This window comes from Loxodonta africana, chromosome 19 (genome assembly GCF_030014295.1).
Source record: "Loxodonta africana isolate mLoxAfr1 chromosome 19, mLoxAfr1.hap2, whole genome shotgun sequence".
Classification (NCBI taxonomy): Eukaryota; Metazoa; Chordata; class Mammalia; order Proboscidea; family Elephantidae; genus Loxodonta; species Loxodonta africana.
This window is the reverse complement of record NC_087360.1, coordinates 15,418,968-15,442,582: the sequence shown is the minus strand read 5'-3', so window position 1 is coordinate 15,442,582 and position 23,615 is coordinate 15,418,968. Positions and strand designations below refer to the sequence as shown.

Genomic DNA, 23,615 nt, shown 5'->3' with positions numbered 1-23,615 from the left:
GATGGTGCTGGGAGCCAGAGAGAGGGGTTCTCCCTTGGGCGGAGTGGGCATGTGTACCGCTGGGAAGTTTTCCCTCTGCGTCCGGCTCTGGAGTTTCTAAGGTCTGAAATCTTCAATACCTGCCAGGTCTTTTGACCTTCATGCCCCTCTTTTAGCTTGGATGAGCTGATTATAGCCTCCAATTCACTTGCAGGTCTCTTACATCCATGGTTTTGAATTTGACTGGATGTCAGCATACAGGACAGTCATCAATTTGAAAGAGGAGTTAGTGTGTGTGTGTTTTAATATGCTGTCTGCTACCTGGGATTCATTTCTGTGTGCACCTGTCATCTGGGAAAATGACCCTCAGAAACGAAGTGAGATAAATGTCAAGGGGCATTGGGGGACTGGGAATTATGTTGGGAGGTACAGGCATTGCCTTTCTGGGAGCTTGGGGAAGCAGTCTAGGCTAGGACTCTGCTGCTGGGAGAAAAAGTGTGGGATGCTCGGGCCCAGCCTTCTGTCTCTGTCTGGACAGTGCCCAAGAGCAGATTCCGCTCAGAACTGCATGTACTAAATAAATCAATCACGCCAAGGCCAGCCTGAGGTCCCTTCTGTACCTGTGAGCCCTGAGTCCCTGGCTAGTTTGTGTCACATTCTGTACGTTTCTGAAGAGTTTTTTCTGCACGCTCCATCCTTTGATAACTCCCTCGAGAGTGGTGGTGGTTACAGTGGGCACTGGGTTCCATTGCTTCCTTTCTGTGTAGCGGTTTTCTTTTTTATACTGGGGGATGGAGGCGTTGGGATGGTGGGTGGTGACAGTTATTGGGAGTGCATCTGTTTGTTCGTTTCTTAGCCCCAGTATGCCACACAGCATGCCAGCCGCTTCCTCTGCATCACCAAGGGCAGGGGCTCCTGCAGTTACGCCAATTTATGTTGGGACTAAATAAATCTCTAGGGCTAGGGTTGGGCGACTGAGGAGGGCCTGGTGGCTCAAGGCCCAGCCAAGTCCTGCCAATCCTCGCGTGGGGTTTGAATCCACAAATTTTTTTTTCTCCAGAAATTCTCAAATTGTGTACGTCATCATCCTCTGAGGGAGTGTACTGAAATGCTGATTCTCAGTCTCTAGCCCCAGGGAGTCTAATGCCACTGGGGCCCAGGAATCTGCATTTAATAAACCGTTTAGATGCTTTTAGTGTGTGTTTTCATACTGGCACTTTGAGAAATACTAACTGTTTAAGAGACGACTGTCATATTTCAAGCCATTTAATGGTGAAAACGCCCCGCTCAGAAACACTAAAGCATTAAATTGAGTAGACTACATCTGAAAACCTTGATCTTAAGCAAAGTTTAGTCACAGGCTTATGCTCGTGTTGAGACAATAACGTACATCATGGACTTAGTCTTCAAGAAATGTTCTTCATGGTGAGGGAGACAAGGCTGATAATGCATGTGAAATACTGAGAGACTGCAAACAGTCAATACTACAAAGATAGCGTGTGGACCAATGAGGAATGTGTTCAGCTGCATGAAATGGAAAACCCAGTCCTGGTGATGAAACAATGGTAGTTTCTTTTTCTTATGTAACAAGAAATCTGGAGGTATGTGGTTGCTTTGGTTGTTGGCTTAATAGGTCAACGATATCAGGACTAAATCTTACGGCCTTTCCCTCATGATTGCAAGATGACTCCTACAGCTTCCGTCATTACCAGAAACCAAAACGTGTTGCTGTCGAGTTGATTCTGACTCATAGTGACCCTCTAGGACAGAGCAGAACTGCCCCGTAGAGTTTCCAAGGAGCGCCTGGTAGATTTGAACTGCTGACGTTTTTGGTTAGCAGCTGTGGCGCTTAACCACTACACCACCAGGGTTTTCTCCACCATTACAGCCAGGTTCAAAGCAGGAAGGGAAGACTAGGTGAGTTGGAAGGAATAAAGGTCTCACGCCTTTGCTTCAGGTATCAAAGTCTTTCCCAGGACACTCCCTCCAGGACTTAGATGATGTTTCATTATGTCTTCATGGCCAGCACTGGGTCTGATGCCTACTCCTAGTTGCAGGGAAGGCTGGGAGGTGGGGAAGCAGGAACACCATTGTTGTAGGCTTAGACTGGTCATGATCCCTGCCTGGGCTTACATGCCATTACATACGAAATCAAGGTTCTATTAGTATGGAAGAAAGCACCAATGGGTCTTGGGTATGTATAACTAAAAAAACCCACTGCCATTGAGTCAATTCTGACTCATAGCGACCCTACAGGACAGAATAGAACTGCCCCACAGGGCTTCCAAGGAGCGCCTGGAGGATTCGAACTGCTGACCTTTTGGTTAGCAGCCGTAGTAGCACTTAACCACTACACCCCCAGGGTTTCCTTTGGGCGTATAGTCAGCAATATTGACCACAGTATGTTATTAGGAGACATATAGTGGAGAAGAAAGTTCATGAACTTTGGAGTTAGACCAAATGTAGTTTTGACTACTGGTTTTTCTACTTACTTTATCTTGTACTAATGATTTAAATTTCTGACCTGTAGCTTGATTATTGACAAGACGGCAATAATGGGATGACAGTACCTACTTCATAGCGTAGTGGTTAGGATTAAAAGAGACAACATTTCAAGGATCTAGTGCTGTCCGTGTCCCTGGGTGGTACAAATGGTTAACACTCTTGGCTGCTAACTGAAAGGTTGGAGGTTTGAGTCTACCCAGAGGTGCCTCAGAAGAAAGGCCTGGGGATCTGCTTCTGAAAAATCAGCATTGAAAATCCTGTGGAGCACAGTTCTACTCTGACACACATGGGGTTGCCTTGAGTCCCAATCAATTTAGTGCTGTCCCTAACATTTTTTTTTCTAGCATAGTGCCTGTAGGTGCTAAATACATGACAGCTATTATGATGATGATTTTTAGCTTTACTTGGTGCAGAATAGATGACGTGGAAGGGAACAGCTCAGGGTAGAGGGAGAAAAGAGCGAGCTTGAGCAGCATTTCCAAAGTGTCTTCTGTGGAACCCTAACTCTGAGGGATGTTAGCGTTTTTCATTCTTTCAACACATGTTGAAATCCAGGCCCTGTACTGGATGCTGGTGTTCAACAAGTGTTCTGTGGACAAAATAAGTTCTATGGACAGTTAAGTTTGGGAAAGATGGAATTAAACAAAGAGAAATAGGCATTTTTACTACAGGACTTGTCAGAGCCTTTAATGTGCTACATGTGCGTGTTTCCTTCCAAGGATATCTCTTGGGATTGGTGTTCCGTGGAATACACCTGGGAAACATTTGGCGAAGCAGTTACGGAAGCTTCTCGGACGGGGAGGTGGGGACCCTGAGGAGATTGAAGGATGAGGAGCCTTTAGATTACAAGGGGCAAATGGGGGAAGCACTGTCTAGATAAGAATAACAGCCAGATGATGGCATCCTTATGCCTTCCTGGGGCAGCTGAGAGACCAGCTTATCCAGAATGGAGGGCACCTGGTAGTGTCATAGGAAGTGAATTTAGGTCGCTGACTCCTGAGGCCTGACTAAGTACGGGGGAGTCAGACCTACCAAGTTTCATCTCTTTGAGAGAGGAGACAGACGTCTTTGAAGGTGTTGGAGTGAAAACAACAAAAAAGATGTTTAAACATTAGTCGGATGGCAGTCTACAGCCAGGGCCGGCAAACTTTTTCTGTAACGGGCCAGATGGTAAATGTTCTCAGAGTTGCAGGCCACACTGTCTCTGCCACAGCTTCTCAGGGGTGCTGTTACAGCAGAAAGGCAGCTATGGATGGTACGTAAATGAGTGGATGTGGCTATTTTCCGATGAAACTTGACTTACGGACCCTGGAATTTGAATTTGATACCATTTTCATGGGTTACAAAATATTCTTCTCCTTTTGATTTTTTTGTTTTTTCAGCCTCTAAGAATGTAAATACCCTTCTTAAGTTTTGGACTTATAAAAACAGCCTGTAGCAAATAGACCCTTGAATGCGTAATGGCTCCGATGTAATAGAAGTCTTTCTGGCTCACAGAACAGTTCAAAACAGGTGTTTCTGGTTGGTGGGCCTTTCCCTTCCAAGCTCCAGGTGCCATCCCTTCTGAAGCATTGTCGCTGTGTGCATCCAGAAGCGGGGAGAAAGTGTGAAGAAGACAAAGCCTCTTAAAAGCCTTATCCCTGAAGTTGCACTCATCAGTTCTGCTTGCAGTCCCATTGTCTAGAATTTAGTCACAACACTGCAAGGAAGATGGGAAAGGAAGTCTAGCTGTGGGTTCCGGGAGGAAACAGATTCTGTTGAATAGTTAGTACTCTCTGCCATTGCTATTGTGTTAGTTATCTATTGTTATGTAATAAACCATCCCAATGCTTATGTTGTGGCTTAAAATAACAATCATTTATTTGCCCACAAGTCTGCAATTTGTGGAATGAGCTGGCCAGTTCTGCTGATCTTGCCTGGGTCACTCATGCTGTTGCAGTTATCTCGTAGCTTATCTGGGAGTGGATGATCCAAGATGGCCTTATTCTCATGGCTGGTGTTTGGCTGGGGCTGTTGACTGGGAAGCCTCAGTTTTCCTCCACATGAGTTCTCCAGCAGGATATCTTGGGTATCTTTTTTTTTTTCTTTTTAATTGTGTTATAAGTGAAAGTTTACAGCTCAAGTTACTTTCTTATACAAAAATTTATACACACATTGTTATGTGACCCTAGTTGCTATCCCTATAATGTGACAGCACACTCCTCCTCTCCACCCTGTATTTCCTGTGCCCATTCAACTAGTTCTTGTCCCTTTCTGCCTTCTCATTTCGCCTACGGACAGGAGCTGCCCATTTAGTCTCATGTATCTACTTGAGCTAAGAAGCACACTCTTGACGGGTATCATTTTATGTGTTATAGTTCAGTCTAATCTCCGTCTGAAGAGTTGGCTTCGGGAATGGTTTTAATTTTGGGCTAACAGAGTCCAGGGGCTGTGTCTTCCGGGGTCCCTCTAGTCTCAGTCAGACTGTTCAGTCTGGTCTTTTTTACTAGAATTTGAGTTGTGCACCCCACTTTTCTCTTGCTCCATCAGGGACTCTCTGTTATGTTCCCTGTTGTGCTGGTCATTGGTGGTAGCCGGGCACCATCTAGTTCTTCTGGTCTCATAGCCTGGGTTTCTTAAATTAGGGCTGCAGCAGTGTTCCAGGAGGACAAGTCCCAACATACAAGCCATTCTTAAGCCTCTGCTTCTGAAACCTTTGCTCATATCCCATGGGCCAAAGCAATTTTCATGGGTAAGTCCAGAGTTAATGTTGGAGGCACTGTATTGAGGGTGTGGATTCTAGGGAATGTGGTTCACTGGGGGCCAATGAACAATCTAATGTAACAGTGTAACAGGGCTATGAAAACAACCACCACCACCACAAAGGAGGGCATGAGAAAGAGAGGGGTATAAGAGGTATGAGGTAGCAAAGACCCCCTTGAGGAAGATTTACCGGCATGAGGAAGCAAGCCATGGATTATCTGGGGAAGGGTATTCCAGGCAGAGGGAACAGCAGATGCAAATTCCTTGGGTGGGAATGTACTTGGTATGTCATTGGAATAGAAAGGAGACCACTGTATTAGGAGTGGAGTGAGTGGGTGGGGAAGGATGATGGATACAGTGGGAGATGGAACTAGGGCCCTGGTCGTAGAAACCCTTTGAACAGGGGAGTGACTGGTTTGTGTTTTAAAAGATACTTCTGATTGCTGCAGGGCAAATAGATTGTAGGGGCTAAGAATGAGAGAAGGGAGATAGTTCGGAGGTTATTGCTGAAGTCCTAGCCAGGGATGTCCATGCCTTCGAGTAGTGTGGTGCTTGTGGGATGGGGCAAGTCATTGGATTTAGGAATGTTGCGGGTACAGGAGGTGCTCATGAGTTGAATGTGAAGAGTGAAGGAAAATAAAGAATTGATCATTAATCTTGGGTGTTTGGCCTAAGAACTGGGTGAAGGGCAGTGCCATTATGTGAAATGTAAAAGACCAGGAAGGAGTAGGTTGCGGCTTGGCAGCCAAGTTCTGTTGGACATGTTAAGTTTGTCAGGTGGACAGTTGAATATGTTAGTCTGGAGCTCTGAGGAAGCCTGGAGATAAGAAGTTTCCTTAATATATTGGGAATGTATTTTCATATTATTAAAGATTATTTTTAATGGCCACGTAGTATTATATGGATGTGGTATAATTTATTTAACCAAAATTCTATTGTTGAATGTTTGTGTTCACAATTGTACACTGTTGTAAACAGTGGTGTAATAGACATCTTCATGGCTATTGTTTGTCTTTACTTCCTAGAAATGGAATTGCTGGATCAAATGACATGCAAAGTCTTAAGACTTTTGATAGGTTTTGCCAAATTGCCCTTCACCAGCAGTGTATGAAAGTGTCTATTCTCCCATATCCTCAGGACTGCTTTATTTTTTATTTTATTTTTTTCTTGTGCTTTAGGTGAAGGTTTACAGAACAAACTAGTTTCTCATTAAACTCTTGGTACACGTATTGCTTTATGACGTTGCTTAACAACCCCATGACATGTCAGCATTCTCCCTTCTTAACCTTGGGTTTCTTGTTACCAGCTTTCCTGTTCCCTCCTGCCTTCTTGTCCTTGCCCTGTGGCTGGTGTACGCTTTTAGTCTTGTTTTGTTTTATGGGCCTGTCCAGTCTTTGGCTGAAGAGTGAACCTCAGGAGTGACTTCGTTACTGAGCTGAAAGGGTGTCCCAGGTCCATAGTCTCAGGGTTTCTCCAGTCTCTGTCGGACGCGCAAATCTGGTCTTTCTTTTTGAGTTAGAATTTTGTTCTACATTTTTCTCCAGCTTTTTCGGGGACCCTCTATTGTGATCCCTGTCAAAGCAGTCAGTGGTAGTAGCCAGGTACCGTGTAGTTGTGCAGGACACAGTCTAGTGGAGGCTGTGGAAGATGTGGTCCATTAGTTCGTTGGACTAATCTTTCCCTTGTACCTTTAGTTTTCTTTATTATTCCTTGCTCCCGAAGGTGTTAGACCAGTGGATTATCTAGGTGGCCGCTCACAGGCTTTTAAGAGCACTGCTTTATTTTTTATTTTAATTTTTGGTTACCTGTGTTTTTGATAAGTGAAAGCTTAGGGTTAAGGTTAGAATTGTTGTGCCAGGTTAAAATCTCATGTTGACTGTTTCTAGTTGGGAAGGACCTGGATTCTCTGGTGACTTTCCACACAAGAGTGGCCAGCCTGTGAAGACTCAGTCCCTTTCCTTCTGCCTTGTCCTCCTAGAGGTGGGGGGAGTCCCACAGCTCTGAGTCAGTGACAAGAGCTATTTCTGAGAGATTCACTACCTTCTCTGCTACGAGGGAGCTTGTTATCCTTCCCTTTCCAATGGGCAGAAAGCTAGGGCTCTTTCTCCCTCCACAGAGTTGGCCATTTTCTGGGCTTCCACCCTCTTGGCCCCAAGGCCTGGCCTTCCTCATCACCCCTGGTGTGCTACTGGGGACCTGGGGAAAGGAGAGATATTCAGAGGCTGAGGAAGAAGAGGGACACGCTGCAGCTGGAAAGGAGGATGGAGAAGCTGAGGAATGGTAAGGGAAGAGGGACAAAAATAGAAGAAGAATGTCGAAATACAGAGTGATTTTCTTCAGCAGTGTTTCCATGACCCTTGGAGTATCTCCCCAGTGGGTTGTGACCACAAGTGTGGTTGTTCCTGTTTTACAAGCGAGTTTACTGAGATTTAGAGTCACTGACTTGACCCAGACAACCACAATAAGGCAGGCACAGATGTAGGAAGGGAGACGGGCTTCCTCCTCTGCCCTAGATTTCCCAAGGCTGACGTAGCCTGGGAGAGAAGAAAGACCGATGAGGGCAAATAGAAGGCAAATGTGGAGAACAGATGATCACGGTAATGATGGGACCAGAGTTAAACTCTATAGGGTTAATGAGAATCACAGTGATTGTGTACTCTGTCATGAAAATGCTTTCATTGGTCACTGTTACGGAGGACGTCTATTGAGGAGAAATATGGGACTGATAGAAATGAAGTAGGACCGTCATGGAGCTGAGGGAAGAGGAGATAAAGACAGGGAGACATCTCCCTCTGTCTAGTATGGTAGGCGCCAGCCGTATGTAGCTATTGAGCATTTGAAATGTGGCAAGTCTGAAATGAGATATGCTGTGAGTATAAAATAAACCCCAGATTTTGAACTTTTAGTATGAAGAAAATAGTGTAAAATACCTCATTAATAATTTTTACATGGATAACATGTTGAAAATAATCATATCTTAGATATATTGGGTTAAAGAAAATACATTGAAATTAATTTCACCTGCTGCTTGTTACTTTTTCTCCTGAGGCTACTAGAAAATTTACAGTTACACATGAGGCTTGCCTTGTTTTTCTGTGAAACAGCACAGATTTTGAACATCGAGGTGATTTCTCTCTTTAGTCATAATAGAATCTTGGTCTATGAAGACTGAAAATCTGGGCCCCCTAGAGTTACTAGGCAGCTATTGATCAAAATGATGGATGCGTTTCAAAGACAGATGTGTCCATTTTTCCTGGACCAGTAGAGATGTGAGATGAAGACCCAGAAATAATAACTTAATTGGGTCCCTGGAAATTTGGGCAGGTGCTCGAAGCAGTGTAGTTAAGTAGTTAAGGAGGGCTTGGACTCTGCAGTAAGAGAGATTGGGCTCAAATCTGAGCTCAGCACTTACTAGCTAAGTAACCTCTCCTTTCTGAGTCCGTTTTCTTGTTTATAATATGAGCATAATTTTACATAGGGTTGATATGATGATTAAGTGGAGTCATGCATTAAGGAGCTTAGCAGAGTGCCCGGCATGTGGCAAGTGCTCAGTAATTATTAGCCATAGCAAAAGTCACTTCTTGTTATTTGCGATAGTCACCATGAACAGTGAATCAGCAAACACTGAACCGTGGCTCCCAGGGGAAATACAGGTTTAGGTTCCTTCAAGCCTCTGGTCAGGACGTTTCGATTAACTGATCAATATATAATCCTGTCTTATGTATGTGTTTCTCTTTAAAGACACCTTATTTAATATACATTACTGTTTCATTAACGTTGAGCTGAACGGGCAGCACTGTAACTCATACCTGAGTGAAGTTTATCTAACATTTTTTCTCAGGCATATCACACAGCCACCTTGTACTTAGAAAGACTAGACAGCACTTCCGCACCACATTTGGGGGCCATTTTAAAAAGTGAAATCACCAGCAAAACCCACAAAAATGAAAACAAGGTAGCACTGAATTGACCACGCAAAGGTCATTTGTTGACAGTGTGAGAGCTGAGATGAGAAGGCAGAGTGCCTTATCTGACCTCAGCTGGGAATGTGTCGGGGAACTCAAGATTTTCGCCATTCTGCACATGTCCACAAATGACTGCGGAAGCACCGTGAGTTAGATTTTGGGGCTACAAATACGTTTTAGCAAGTAGGCAAATTCGCAAGTATGAAATGCGTGATTAATGAGGATTGACTTTTTTATTATCATCCTTCTGCAGGTCAGTGTGGGTCAGGTTAGGGTATTTCAGCCCCGCTGTGCCATCCAGGGAAACCCTGGTGGCGTAGTGGTTAAGTGCTACGGCTGCTAACCAAAAGGTCGGCAGTTCGAATCCACCAGGTGCTCCTTGGAAGCCTTCGGGTCGCTATGAGTTGGAATTGACTCAGCAGCAATGGGTTTGGTTTGGGTGCCATCCGGGGAGAGGCTCTCCTTGAGGGTGTCATCCGCTTATCTAACGAATGTTAACTGAGTCCCCAGTGTATGAGAGTCAGGGGACTGTTAGGGAGGCATGAGAAGAAGAGACCCCCAGAAGCCTTCTAGGGGATAATGGCACACCTGCTGGGCTGCAGGTGACAGAAAAATAAAAACAAGGTTCTGATACCAGGTCGAGTTCTTTGAATCTGCCCACAGATGAGTCACCTTCCACCAGTGTCTGGTAAGCCTTACTCTTTAAACCATGTGCTCATCACGACTCAAGCTGGATAACAAAGTACCTGTTATGGGGTTGGGCCTTACAACTCCTTGTCTTAAGCTTGTGTGGTGAATTGAAAAGTCAGAAGCTATGATAGACAAGCACCTGTAAAGCATATCCTCTCTAGGTAGGAAGGCCCTTCAAGGTTGTCCGGCCCCACCTCTTGGCCAGTGGCCAGCTTCGGCCTGGTGATTTGTCCTCTTGTGGTGAGCAGTCCTCACAAGCCAGACCTTTTATTAGGAGATTCTGTATTCGTTGGAATTGTCCTGTTGAGTTGGGTCTACCTCCTAATGACTTCCATCCTTTGGTTCTGTTCTCTGGAGGAGAGGGAATGAGGCTGATGCCTCCTTTGGCTGAGGACAGAGTTCAAGAGTTTGCATCTAGCTCTGGAACCTAGCAGGTAGAAATGAGGTGGCTGTGCCCCCAGACTCCTGGTAAGTCTGCACCCCAAACTGTGCAGTCACCATCTACTTGCTCTGTCATGTGTGAGTTTCATTCTTACTCCATTTGGAGGATCTGAGGTTGTTGGCAATGATGATTTTCTCTTTGCCTGTCTACTTCAGTTACCCAGAGTACCAGGCTAGTTGGAAACGTTGTGATTGTTTCTTTGTGGGCCTAGATGCTTGGTGATGCTTGGGCAGGGTTGGTTGGCCTGAACTTGAGCACAGAAGCAAACAGGCAGGTATGAGGAAGAACCAGTCCTGGGCCTTTGTTTTATTAGTGAAGAGACAGAGCAAGTCTAGATGTTACCTTTTGCATTTTTATCTTATCAGACTTGGAGAAATGGTGCTTTGTGATAAACCCCAAAAGCAGTATGTTCAAAATCTAAGCTGCCCAGCAAAACACCTGTAAGACTGGGTTCCTTGCTGTCAGCTCCAAGGAAAGCCCTGTGTTCTCTAGAGGAATATCTACTTGGAGGGACGTTCCTTAAACACTCTCACGCTCCCCAGATCGCTTGTACTGGGGAATAGAAGCCAATGCTAAATAGTTTAGTTTTCCTCTAGCGTTTTATTACGAAAATTTTCAAATATACAGAAACATTGAAGGGATTTTATAGCGACCACCCACCACCTGGATGATACCATTAGCATTTTGCTGTGCTTGTATTTATCATCACCTCTCTCTCCATTCCTCTCTTCATCCATCAATTCGTCTTATTTTTTTTGTGTATTCAGAGTAAATTGCAGACATCAGTACGCTTCCCCCTTAATACTTCTGCGTACTTATCATTAGAGTTCAGTATTTGTTAATTTTCTTTTGATCTAAAATGCACATACAGTGAAAAGCATAGCTACGAAGTGTGCTTTTGACAAAGGCAAGCCCCCCAGTAATCTAAACCTCTGTCAAGATACAGAACATCAAAACATCATCATCAAAAGTTCCACACCTCCAGCTCCTCCCTTACATCAACCAATTCTGCGATTTTTTTCTACTTTAGATGAGTGTTGCCCCTTTTGAGGACTGCCTAGAAATGGAATCGTACATCATGTACTCTTGTGGATTTTTGCCCTTTTTCTTTTTTGGTATATAATTCTACACACTTGACCCTATGTGTAGATGGGTGTAACCACTGCTGCAGTCAGGATACAGAACAGTAAAAACACAGCCCCCAAAACTCCTCCATGCTTCTCCTTTGTAGTCCCTCCCTGCCTTCCGCTACGGCTAACCCCTGGCAGCCACTGATCGGGGCTCCATCACTATAGTTTTATCTTTTTGAGAATATTATGTAAATGAAATGATAGAATGTGTAGCTTTTGAAACTGGCTGCTTTCACCCAGCGTAATGCCTTTGAGATTCATCCAGATTGTTGCATGTATCAGTATTTTATCCCTTTTTATTTCATCCCTTTTATTGTAATGTTCCATAAAGATTACAGCCAGAGAAACCCTATTGGTGCAGTTCTGCTCCGTAACATGGGGTCGCTGTGAGTCGGGATTGACTCAGCCACGCACAACAACAGTATTCCATTGTGTCATGGTTTGTTTATCCACTTGTCTGACTTGATTTGTTTCCGGAGTTTGGTGATTATTAACAGAGCTGCTATAATCATTCACATGTAGGTTTTTGTACGAACCTAAGTTTTAATTTCTCAGGGGTAAATATCTAGACATGGATTGGCCAGATCCTGTGATAATTGTGCATTTAACTTTATCAAAAACTGGCAAACGGTTTTCCAGAATGGCTGTGGCCTTATGCATTGCTGCCGGCGGTGTACGAGAGTTCCGGCTGCTCCACGTCGTGTTAGCACTTGGTATTGTCAGAAGTTTTAGTTTAGTCATTCTACTAGGTGTGAAGGGGTGTCACATTGTGGTTTTAATCTGTATGTCCCCAGTGGCTGATGATGTTAAGCATTTTTTATGTGGCTATTTCCCATCTGCATATCCTCTTTGGTGAAATTTCTGTTCAAGTCTTTTGCTCACTTAAAAAAATTGAATTGTTCGTTTTATTGTTGAGTTTTGAGAGCTCTTTATATACGCTCGATACAAATCCTTTGTCGGATATGTGGTTTGCAAACATTTTCTGCCATCCTGTGGGTTGTCTTTTCATTCTCTTAAAGTGTCTTTTGAAAAACAGAACTTAAAAAAAATTGATGAAGTCCAGTTTATCAATTTCTTCTTTTATGGATTGTGGTGTTACGTCTAAGAACCCTTTGCCTAGCCTCAGGTTGCCAAGATTTTCTCCTGTGTTTTCTTGTAAAAGTTTTATAGTTTTAAAATTTACACATAGATCTGTGATCCATTTTGTGTAGATTTTTATATACTGTGTGAGGTTTAGGTTGAAGGTTTTTTTTTTGTTGTTGTTAGTGGTGAGTTTTTTTTTGCATTTAATGTCCAATTGTTCCAACACCATTTTTTGAAAAGAATATCCTTTCTTCACTGAATTACCTTTGCACCTTTGTGAAAAATCAGTTGGTCATATTTATGTGGATCTATTTCTGGACTCTTTATTCTGTTCCATTATTCTGTGTGTTTATCCCTTCACCAGTACCATATTGTCTTGATTACTGTAGCTTTATTAAAAAAAACAAAAAAAGTTTTTTTTTTTTATTGTCTTGATTACTGTAGCTTTATAGTGATTCTTAAAATTGCAGAATGTGAGTCCTCCAGCTTTATTCTTCTTTTTCAACTTTGTTCCTTTGTCTTTCTGTATAAATTTTAGAATCATCTGGTCAATAGCTACAAGAAATTTTGATTGAGATTTTGATTGGAATTGCATTAAATCTCTAGATCCATTTGGGGAGAAGACTGGCATCTTATCTATGTCTAATTTTCCAATCCATGAAACACGCTTTGTCTCTCCATATATTTAGATCTTCTTTGATTTCTTCTGTCAGCATTTTGTCATTTTCAGCATACAGATCCTATACATATTTTGTGAGATTTATACCTGCTGGGTGCCTATTTTTTTTGGATCTGTTGTAAATGGTATTAGTTTTTAAAAAAAAATTTGGTTTCTGATTATTAATACTTAATATATATAAACATGATTGAATTTTGTGTTCCTGCTCATATGTTCTAAGAGCTTTTTTCTACACTTCATGTGATTTTCTACATAGACAATCATGTTGTTTGTGAATAGGGACAGTTTTATTTCCTCTCCAGTTTTTATTTCTTTTTATTGCTTTACTGCACTGGCGAGGACTTTTGCGACAGTGTTGAATAGGAATAGTGGGACTAGACATCCTTGCCTTGTTCCCAATTTTACAGGGAAAGAATTCTGTTTTCCACTGTTAAAATGATGTTAGCTTTAGGTTTTCTGGGAGATGCTCTTTAAAAGATTAAGGAGCTTCCTTTCTAGCCCTAGTTTGTTGAGAGTTTTTATAATGAGTGGATATTGAATTTTGTCCAGTGTTGTTTTCTCTGCATCAGTTGTTATGGTCAGACGGTTTTTCTTTTTTGGTCTATTAATATGATGGATTACACTGTTTGGTTTTTAAATTTTGAAACAGTCTTGCATTCCCAGGATAAACCTCACTTGATCATGGTGTATTATTATTTTAATATATTACTGGATTTAATTTGTTAGTACTTTGTTGAGGATTTTTGTCTTTCTGTTTATGAGGGTTATTGGCCTGTGGTTTTCTTTGTATATACTGTCTTTGGTTTCAGTATCAGGGTAATACTGGCTTCATAAAATGAGTTGGGAGGTGCTCCCTTTTGTTCTGTTTTCTGGTAGAGATTGCATAGAATTGGTCTTATTTCTTTTTTAAATATTGGTAGAACTCGCCAGTGAAACTATCAGGACCTAGAGAATTTTGTTTTTCAGGTTTTAAACTACAAATTCATTTCTTTAATAGTTTTAGCACTCTGCATGTAATCTACTTGTTGGTGGGTGAATTTTGTTACTTTGTGGCTTTCATGGACAGATAAATTTTATTTCAAGGAATTTATGTGCATGGAGTTACTTGTAGTATTCCTTTATTATCCCTTTAAGCTGTTGCGATATCCCCTCTTTTCTTTTCTCATGCTGGTAATTTGTGGGTTTTTTGTCTTTTTTTCTTTGTTAGCCTGGCTAGAGGTTTATCAATTTTATCTTTTCAAAGAACCAACTTTTGGCTTCATTGGCTTTTATTGTTTTTCTGTCTCAATTTCACTGATTTTTGTTCTTATTATTTTCTTTCTCCTGTTTGCTCTGGGTTTATTGTGTTCTTTTTCTGGCTTCTTAAGGTGGACGCTTGGATTGTCAATTTGGGACCTCTCTCATTTTCAAATATAAATATTACCCTAAATTTCCTTCTTAGGACTATATTACCTGCATCCCACAAATTTTGATATATTTCAGTTCACGATATTTTATCATTTCTTTTGAGGTTTTCTTTTTGATACATAGGTTATTTATAGCCTTGTTTAATTTCTCAGTGTTTCGATTTTTCCGTTACCTTCCTGGTACTGATTTCTAGTTGAATTCAATTATGGTCAAAGAATGTACTTTGGATGATTTCAATTATTGAAAAAACTTTAAGGTTTATTTTATGACACAAAATATAGTCTTTCTTCATGTATGTTCCCTATGCCCTGGAAAAGACTGTGTTCTGCTGTTGATGGCTAACGTGTCCTTTCAGAGTCAATTAGGTCCAGAATCAGCCTTGCTGATTTTCTCTCTAGTTGTCCTGTCAATTACTGAGAGAGGAGTGTTTCCATCTCCTATTATAATTGTTGGAAACCCTGGTGGCGTAATGGTTAAGTGCTACAGCTGCTAACCAAGAGGTCAACAGTTCAGATCCACCAGGCGCTCCTTAGAAACTCTGTGGGGCAGTTCTACTCTGTCCTGTAGGGTCACTATGAGTCGGAATCGATTCGATGGCAGTGGGCTTTTTAAATTATAATTGTGGATTTGTCCATTTCTCCTCTCCGTTCCATCAGTTTTTGCTTCATGCATTTTGAACCGTTGTGCTAGGCGCATACACGTTTAAGATTGTTACAGCTTCTCGATGAATTAAAGTTCCCGTTTATCTTTGGTAGTTTTCCTTGCTCTGAAATCTACTTTCTCTGGTAGCAATATAGCTGCTTCAGTATTTTTTTTTTTCTTTTAGGTTTTTTCTTTTATGAGATAAAATTCACCATTTTAACTATTTGAAAGTGTACAATTCAGTGGGGTTTTTGTATGTTTACTTGCTAAATGATGTGCAGCCATCATCACTGTCTCATTTGAGGACGTTGCCATCACCACCAAAAAAAACCCCCATACCTGGTAGCAGTCAATCCCAATTCGCTTCCCCCTCCACTCCCGGCAACCATCAGTCTGCTTTCTGTCTCTGTGTTTTTGCTTATTCTGGGCATTTCATATAAATGGAGTCGTATAATATGTGGCCTTTTGTGCCCGCCTTCGTTTACATCGCATGACGTTTTCAAGGTTCATCTGTGCTGTAGCATATATGACAACTCTGTTTGTCTTCATGTCTGAACAATAATTCCGTTGTATGTGTATATACCACGTTTTGTTTATCCAGCCCTCAGTTGATGGGCATTTGGGTTATTTCCACCTTTCAGCTGTGGTGAATAGTGCCGCTAGGGGGATGGGGACATTTGGGGAGGAAACTGTCCTTTGCCAAAAACGAAAGGCACGTCCCAGGTTCAGGCTGGTGCTCAGGAGCTCTAGAGTCAGAAGTTCCTTACGTACCTTTTGTGGTTGTGTGCGATGGTTCTCGGTGACAATCCCTTGGATCTCTTGCAGGGGCTTGGTTGGCTATTCAGGTTATATACGTGCTAGGTTATGAATTGTTCACACTGGCTTCGGAAGTGGAGAAAATAAAAAACATTTTTTCCCCTTTATTAAAGCAAGGCATATTTATTCCAGGAAAAAATAGAATATACATTTAGGCAAAAAGAAAAATGAAAACACGTATAATGCCACCTCTCCCAGGTGAAGATTGTTAACATCTATGTACAGAGTTTTATGTGCTTTTCCTCATGCAAACATGTATTTTTATGTGACTTGCAAGAACAACTATATTGTCTATTCTGTAGTCTTCTCTTTTTCACTTAAAAGTTGGCTTGAGTCATGAATGTCTTTTCTCTGCCAAGAATCTTTTTCTATAGCCTTTTTAATGGCAGGTAAAATTCCAGCATGATTGAGTTGACCAAGCCTCTTTTGTGAATTAGGTTTTGTTCTGGCTTTTCACTGTCATAAACACAGCTTTGAGGACTCTGTAGAAACGAAGTATTTGTAAAGCATCCTTATTTGTTTCCTCAGGAAATATACCTAGAACTGGGATTAGTACATGGTTATGAGGCTTTTCTCATATATGGCCTAATGGTTCTTTAGAAAGAATACACCAATTTATAACACCCTCAGGGTTTATAAGAGTAGAGCTTTGGGTCTTCATGAATGATGTTTCAAATAAATCTGTGCCAATAAAAAATGTAGAATAACTTTACTAAAACTGTGGACCAAGTTAAAATGAGCTAAGAAACCTGAGGTTGACACAGTTTTTTTTTTTAATTGTATTTATAGAGCAAATTAGTTTTTCATTAAACAGTTAATACACATATTGTTTTGCGTCTTTGGTTGCCACCCCCACGACATGTCAACACTCTCCCCTTCTTGACCTTGGGTTCTCCGTTACTAGCTTTCCTGTCCCTCCTGCCTTCGCATCCTTGCCCCTGGGCTGGTGTGCCCATTTAGGTCGACTCAGTTTTTAAAATGCACACTTTAGTTGAAATAAATACAGAATTTGAATCATGGCAATGACAAGGAAGTCTAAGGTGAAATTTTTCTCAAATGACCCCAGAAAGAGATGAGGCCCTCTGATCCCCATTGATCTCATAGTCAGTTGTTGACAGAGGCCAGGCAGGAAATGCCCAGGAGGAAGATGGGCTGGGAAGTGACATAGGGGATGTGGTGAGCTGGAGAGCACGCGTCCCATCCACAGATGTCAGATGTCACCAGTGGATAGACTTTGGATCTAATATTGTCAGATCATTCCATTTTTCAACAGAACCCAGAAATCAAAATTCTTAATGTGAAAGTTCCCAGTTTTTAAGTATCCAAACAAACAACAAATGCTATGAATATCAAGCAAAACATACATGTAGGTTGGATTTAGCCCGTGAACTATCCCTTTGTGTTCTCTCCTGTGTTCCTTATCAACAAACAAGCAAGTCTACTTTAGTTTTCAGTTTTAGATTCACGTACTTGAATGTTAAATTGGCATTGAATGTGGTTGGTACATAGCATATAGAGGTTTATGTACTCTGTTTGTGAAGAGTGCATGGAACCATTGAACCCAGTGCCTGAGAAAAAGTCATAGTTCCCACTCTTTCCAATACGGGTGGAAATAAGGTTGACTGAACACCTAGCTCGCATGTTCAAATTGTAAGAAAACCTCATAATCAAAACATCTCAGTTTCCGTATGTTGAAAATACAGGCAGCGGGGAATGGATTTGTGTTTCATAAATAAATGGAGTGCTATAGTTATGTTATCAGGAGGGACCAGTCCCTGGAGAAGGACATCATGCTTGGTAAAGCAGAGGGTCAGTGAAAAAGAGGAAGACCCTCAACGAGATGGATTGACATAGTGGTTGCAACAGTGGGCTCAAACATAGCAACAATTGTAAGCATGGCGCAGGACTGGGCAGTGTTTAATTCTGTTGTGTGCAAGGTCAATATGAGTCAGAATTCACTTGACGGCACTTAACAACAACAACAACACAGTTATGAGGTACCTATGATGTGAAGAGCTTGCTGGGGTTTGAGCAAAAATTATTTCAAAGATCACCATAGTGTTGTTACTAAAGCTATGAGGTTGAAACACTTCTATTAAGTAGATATTCCAAGTAATGATATTTGTTGTATCCTTGGTGGAGTTACCTTTAAGCAGGGCAGCGATTTACAAAGAGAGGTTCATGAGGGATATTTATTATGGATGTTTATAAGGGAATATGCCCCAGTCTTTGTTTCTGGCGTGAGTTGATAATTCGTGGTAGTTAATAAAAACCAGACATTGCCTCATTATCATATGACCAAGAGTCTCACCATTCTCCCTGGTAATTCAAATGCGTTTGTGTGTGGAAGCAGTGTTGAGTGAAGGAAAGGAAGGTACAGATGATCAATACTGCTGAAATAATTTGTGAACGCCGATGGTTTGACAATTGCCGTTTCACATTTTTTCCCCAGTCCTGCCTACCTATGGGCTGATGAAAATTAAGATTACATTGTTTGGCCCAGAGAAGATGGGATAACCAGTTAATCGTTGGTTTTATAATGCTTGTGTATTGGGTGGAAGAAGCCCTGGTGGGACAGTGGTTAAGTGCTTGGCTGCTAACTGAAAGGTGGTTTGAACCCACCAGGCGGTTCTTGGGAGAAAGATGCGGCAGTCTGCTTCTGTAAAGGGTCACGGCCTTAGGAACACTATGGGGCAGTTCTTCTCTGTCCTGTGGGGTCACTATGAGTTGGAATCGACTCAACAGCAGTGAGTTTGGTTTGGTTTGGTATTGGGTGGTTATTCTCAGTCTCCGGTGAGGGCAAAGTAAGAGATGTGACTATGACCAGACGATAGTACACACACACACACACGCACACACACTAACTTCAAACCTTTATGAAAGCAGAGAGAATAGCATAATGAACCCTATGTATCCATCATCCAGATTCAACAATGATCGTATCATGGCCGATCTAACTCATCCATAACCCACTCTTTATTCCCCCTGGATTATTTTGAAGCAACTCCCAGACTATTTCATCTTCAAATATTTCAACGTGTATGTCTAATAAACAATAAGTACTCTGTTTTAAGCATAACCAAATTACCATTATTGCACCAACAATTTTTTGATCAGATATTTCGTCAAGCAAGAACAAAGGAGGACTGTCAGGCAGTCACTGTTGCAGGACTTTGCCTTGTCCTAGCTCTGCTGGCATTACTTGAAACATTTTTGAAAACTGTCTTTACAAGAGGAGCCCTAGTGGTGCCGTGGTTAAGAGCTTGGCTGCTAACCAAAAGGTCAGCAGTTCGAATCTACCAGCTGCTCCCTGCAAACCCTGTGGGCCAGTTAGTTCTACCCTGTCCTATAGGGTTGTTATGAGTTGGAATCAACTAGGTGGCAAAGAGTTTTGTTTGGTTTTACAAAGAAAACAAGTCTCTTTATTTATTTATTGTGAGCCAAAATGATAGCCTTCACTGTGGCCGCTTGACTGATTCCCGATGGCTTTTATCTATTTAAAATGGATAGATAGTCAAGTCCAGTCTTAAAGAACCAAGACATGTCACCATTAAAGACGATCATGGCAACATTGTGGGCACTGTGTCTCAAAGGAAACTCAAAGGAAGAGAGTCACAGCTTTGGTGTTAGGGTTAGTCTTCAGTCATTGATGTATCTGCTCTGAAAGAGGACCTGGTTGATTCGCTTCCGTGCTCATTCATTCGTTCATTCCATTAAAAATAAACAAAAACAAAAACAGTTGCCGTTGAGTCAGTTCTGACTCACAGTGCCCCCACGTGCATCAAACTAGAATTGTGCTCCATAGGGTTTTCAGTGGCCATTTTTTAGAAGTAGGTTGCCAGGCTTTCTTCCGAGGCACCTCTAGGTGGACTTGAACTTTCAACCTTTTAGTTAACAGTCAAGTGCGTTAGCCATTTGCAGCACCCAGGGATCCCATGCGTTCCGTTTACTATGTGTTAAATGCATTAGATTTACAACAGTGACTGAAACAAAGCCTCGTTCTTAGGGGACTTACAAATATATATTGCATTCAGGCACTGTACTGGATGCTGGGAAACAGAATAAATGCCCCCATAGATCTAGTGGTGTGATGTTAAAGCTAAAACCCAAAAGATAAGTAGAGTTATCTAGAGATTGGGAAAGGATGTTCCAAACCAGTATATGCCAGAGCACAGAGGTATATGACGAACTCTGTGAAGTCCAACGTGGCTGGACTGGGTACTGTTTCCCACCCATTTAGAGGTAAGGGGGTGGGCAGCACTTTTTACTTTCTCTAAACTGTGTTTCTTTGCATCTTCTTCCTTCCTCATCTCCTCTTTATTATAGAAAAATGAGACAGTCTCATTGGCCAAATCGAATAACATTCTCTGATCTATGGTCTCTACTTCTCAAATACGATTTGAAAGCATAACATGAATTTATTGGTCTCCTAAGGTAGAGGCAGGTTCTTTAGCACCATAACAAACAAAAGCCAGCCTGTAATAATAACAATATAGCTGGGCAAGACTTCCAAGAAAGGTAGGACGGGGGGAGGGAGAATAAAGCCAGGAGAAAAGAGGTGGCAACATGGAAATACATTTTAAATCTCATGCTTTGTGGTTTTATTATTAACAGAAGTGCAGAAAATGTCTCTGCAGAGTTATGAAAAATTCATTAGTAGCGTGCTGCAGGTCTGAGAAGCTGGTCATTGTTTGATCAGATTAACAATAATGGGAGCAGTCTTAAATTAACTCAGATTAAGAGGAGGACTTTCCCCCTGCTATTTAGTCATATGTGCATAATCACATTTCCTCACCGCCAGTTGCCTTTAGTTGTCTGTGGGGATGGGAACCTGGTTCTTGGCAAAGGTAGAACCAGGAAGGGAAGAGGAGGCACCAATCCCAGAAGCCACCTTGGAGCTGGGGTCCGGTGGAGGGGAGGTCACTAGGAACTCTCTTGGGCTGTAGCTCATGTGTGTCCGGTTTTCCTGAGGCGGACTTTCTGTTTTTCAGACCTGTCTCCTTTGTGCGGTCTGCTTCATCCCAACTCATGGTTTCCCAGTCTTGAGCACCTGCAACATGTTATGCAGTGTTCTAGGTGCTGGGGCTACCTGCATCTGTGAGTGAAACAGGCACAGAGCCCTGCCCTCATGCAGCTCACGTTCTAGTCGGGGGAGACGGGCAGCAGATAACAAACCCTAAGGAAGCTATCGAGTATGATATCCATCCATTTCCCATCCATTGAGGCAATTCTGACTCATGGTGACCCCACGTATGTCAAAGTAGAACTGTACTCCATTGGGTTTTCAGTGGCTGATTGCCAGGCCTGTCTACTGAGGCACCTTTGGATGAGCTGGACCCTCCAACCTTTTGGTTAACATCGGAGCGCAGTAACTGTTTGTACTTCCCAGGGACTCCTCGAGTGTGATAGAAGATGGGAAGTACTATGGAAAAAAGAAAGAGTAGAGGAGAGTAGGGGAATGGAGATGGGGGTAGGTCTTCATTTTGACTTTGTGGAAAAGTTGATGTTTAAGGAAAGACTCGAAGGAAGGGAGGAGTGATCCGTGAGGATATCTGGGGGGAAGTGCACTCCAGGTGGAGGCAACAGCTAGTGCAAAGGTCCTGAGGTCACAGAAGAACAGCCAGGATTGGAGCGTTGAGGATGAAGTCAGAGTGATGAAGGGGGGGGCCAGATCATTGGGGAGCTTGAAGACTAGTGTTTTACTAAGTGAAATGAGGAAGCTTTAGAGGAGAGGAGTCCCATGACATGACTTGAGTTTTGTGTGTGTGTTGTTTTTTTTTTAAATAATATTACATTTTTAGTGAAGGTTTACGCGGTAGTTTAGGTTCCCATTCAGCGATTTCTTCACAAGTTGTGACATTGATTATGTTCTTCATATTACGTGAACATTGTTGTTATTCCCATTCTGGTTGTTCCATTTCTATTAATCTAGTTTCCCTGCCCCTTTACATTCTCTTCTTTGTTATAAAGTAATTATTGACCATTTGGTCTCATATGGGTGATCTTTTTTTTTTTTTTTAAAGGAACACAGTACTCATATAAAATATTCATTATTTTGTAAGTCAGTTTGTTATTTGGCTACAAGATGACTTCAAGGGTTAGGTTCAGTTCAGGGTTTGAAGAGTATTTCAGGGCAACAGTCTCAGGAACTTGGGAAGTCCTCCAGTTTCAACCAGCCCAGTAGGCCTATGGTTTTTTTTTTTTTTTTTTTTTTTGAGGAATTTAAGGTTTTGTTCCATATTTTTCTCCTATTCTTTCAGGGCCTATCTGTTGTGGCCCTGACTACAATGGTCGGTAGTCGTAGCTGGGCACCGTCTAGTTCTTCTGGTCTCAGTGTAGGTGAGGCCGTAACTTGTGTAGATTATTTGTCCTGTAACCTGACTTGAGTTTTAACAGCATCCGCCTGGCTGCTACATTGAGGATAGAGGGTATGAGTGGAAGCAGTAGATGAATTAGAAGACTGTTGTGAGAGACAGTGGTGGCGCATACCAGGGTGGTAAGCAGTGGTTGGGTTTTGGTATATTTAGAAATTACAGGGAACAGGATTTCTAGATGTTTTTGACCTTGCCTGTTGACTGATTCAAAAAATGATAGCTTTGACTGGTTGTATTAATCAGAACTCTTTTGGTTGCATGTGACAGAAACCTGCATGTAGTTGGCTTAAGCAAAAAGGGGGAATTCTTCTATTTACGTAACTGAGAAGTTTTCTCGATTGCACCAGCTGCATCATGACTGGGTCCAGGTCCTTAAAGAATGTAGACGAGGACCTCTCTCTCCATCTCTCAGCTCTGTTTTCTTTCTGTGTTGGTTTTGTTCAGGAAAAGTCTCTCCTTGTGGTGGCAAGATGGCCACTGGAAGCTCCAGACATATTCTCTCACCTTAGCCACTATGGCAGGAAGGGCGTGATGATTTCCCAGTCTCTCCTGTGGATGTCTGAGACATCCTTTTCACTGGTCAGGCTTGGTTCATGTCTCTCCTCTGGGGTAGGAAGACACCGTATTCTCATTGGTCAATTCTGGAGCCAGGGACATTATGAGGTCAGTTCTTCCCAAACCCCATGGACTGAGTGGAGAAGTTCTCCAAATGAAAGCTGGGGTGCTGTCACCAGAAGACAGTGAGCTTAGCTAGAGGAAACAATAGGTTCTGCTGCCCCAAAGTAGCTAGAATTCTTAATCCAGAATTCAGCAAAGGCAGAAAATTTTAGTAGTATTTAAGGATCAAAAGGTATTATCTGGGAATGTGTAGATACCCAGAGTTGGATGTTTCAGAAGTCTTTGAACTGAGATTTCACAGCATCAGCTGGATTTAAGTAATAGCCCTCATGCCACTAAATCCACTCTAGAATTAAACTTTTGCTCTCAATGTTGTCTTAGTTACCTAGTGCTGCTATAACAGAAATACCACAAGTGCATAGCTTTAACAAAACCAGAAATTTATTTTCTCATACTTTAGGAGTCTGGCAGTCCAAATTCAGGGTGCTGGCTCTAGGGGAAGACTTTGTCTCTCTTTCAGCTTTGGAGGAAGGCCCTCGTCTC

The 23,615-nt window shown here is 42.2% G+C and overlaps 1 protein-coding gene across 1 annotated transcript in view; it reads left to right on the top strand.

The window, feature by feature from the left end:
* KSR2 (kinase suppressor of ras 2) overlaps positions 1 to 23,615 on the top strand; it is a 407,276-nt gene that overhangs the window by 1,823 nt on the left and 381,838 nt on the right. The gene's annotated exons all lie outside the window — the stretch shown is intronic.